General features: G+C 44.5%; 1 pseudogene; it reads left to right on the top strand.

Moving 5' to 3' along the window:
* The first annotated feature begins 3 nt into the window (after window positions 1–3).
* Window positions 4–1,050, top strand: LOC109072332 (annotated as a pseudogene).
* The last annotated feature ends 627 nt before the right edge of the window (window positions 1,051–1,677 follow it).

Below are 1,677 nucleotides of genomic sequence, written 5' to 3' on the forward strand. Positions count from 1 at the left end.
GCCATCGAGCATGACTTAGCCTGTAGATTGTATGCACAAGATTTGTTTACTGCAGCGAGACAAGAAATTTTACGATCTTCGTCTTCATAAAACACCTAGACATGTTTTAAAAGATCTTATAGAAATTTTAGATCTGCATAGATGGCTTACTTCAGAAAAAATGAAGAACATCAACTATTCTGAATTATTGTCAACATTAATGATGTATAATGGAAATGAATGTATTGGTTGTATTGGGTTTTTTGCCACTTTCCCTCTAATTCACCCAGATCAAGTCTACCTAAATTCCACTACCATACGCTCTATTGGCGTTGTAGTGAAGGATCAGATCATTAAATGGGACCATCTTACGGGGTATATGACTTTGAAGGGCACTGAAACCTTATTTACCACTCGCACCTGTTGTCATGAAACATCTAGTTACGTTATCTGTACCTGCAATACTTTACAGCCTTTTTCTGCTAATGATTCTAAGCTCATTAATGTGCAGTCTTTGCATGGCCATTCGATGCTGTCCAAGGTCTCATACTCAGTGGTGCCAGCCGTGGAGTTTAGATGAATTCTCACCTATGGAGGTCTGACCTGCTCCCAAATCACACTTCTGCTTGGAAGTGAAAGAGGATCTAATGGGCCAGATAAACATCCTGGGAAAGGTACCGCCTAGACGAGACGCTTCCCCATGGTGGGAGGACACTTTTATGAGCAAGGCACACAAGCTGCTGGTCAACACGATGGACTTAGTTCAAGGGATTCTTACAGACCGAATACCACCTCAACCAAGCACAAGTGGAAGCGAACCTGGCAAAAAGAACTGCAGAGATCTTGTCTAGTTCCTACCCGCCAGCTTGCATACATGCTTACACCTGGTGTGGGACTGATGTTTCGGGATGCCATCGCCAGTGTGCTCATCTTCTTCTTGCATTCGCTCTCTCTCAGTGCTTTTGCTACTTCAGATGTAATACTCCTCCGTACATGATCTTTACTTCGCTAATATGGCTAGCGCTACCAGTCCACTACGGGTACCAGCTTTGGGTGAAGCTACAGCCGTAAGCAAGCTGCAAGAAATCCGTGGATAGTGGCGGCTGGCCTCAGGGGATCAGTTTCCTGATCTGCCCCAAGTGATGGCCAAGGGCGGAAGGCTTTGTAAGGATGGATTTCACCAAGGGCCTGAATTAAAGATTCCTATCCTGTAATAAAACAATAAAACTCCTCCAATCTCGTCTCAGAGTGAGGATCTCTGCGAGAAAGAGGACAATAGCAGCTGGTTTCACCTCCTCTCGTCTCCCTCATATACTGAGTTCTCTGACCCCCTCCCATCCTCTCCTCCTCAGGCCATGCAAAACCTCCTGGAAATCCTGATATCTTGGTTGTTTTTAAGTGGCATCAGTATAGATAAACACTTCTGGCGGTGCGGCTGGTGAGATGGTTTCACTCCCACATCAATAGAACAGACAAGAATAAAGAAAACAAAACCTGTTCTCCTGTTGTGGGAGATGCCCCCAATAAAGATCTTTATTAACCATCTGTTTGTCCTCAAAACCAGGCACGTGACCCTTTGGGGCACGAGAACGGGTCCAACTAAAGCTGCACAAATATTTTGGGTGCTAAATGTTTACTGTCCTTTTGTTAAGATGTGGGTATTTAAAGGGATTTGGCAAACCACTCAGGAAGATCATG

The sequence above is a fragment of the Cyprinus carpio genome, unplaced genomic scaffold (assembly GCF_018340385.1).
Source record: "Cyprinus carpio isolate SPL01 unplaced genomic scaffold, ASM1834038v1 S000005315, whole genome shotgun sequence".
NCBI lineage: Eukaryota > Metazoa > Chordata > Actinopteri > Cypriniformes > Cyprinidae > Cyprinus > Cyprinus carpio.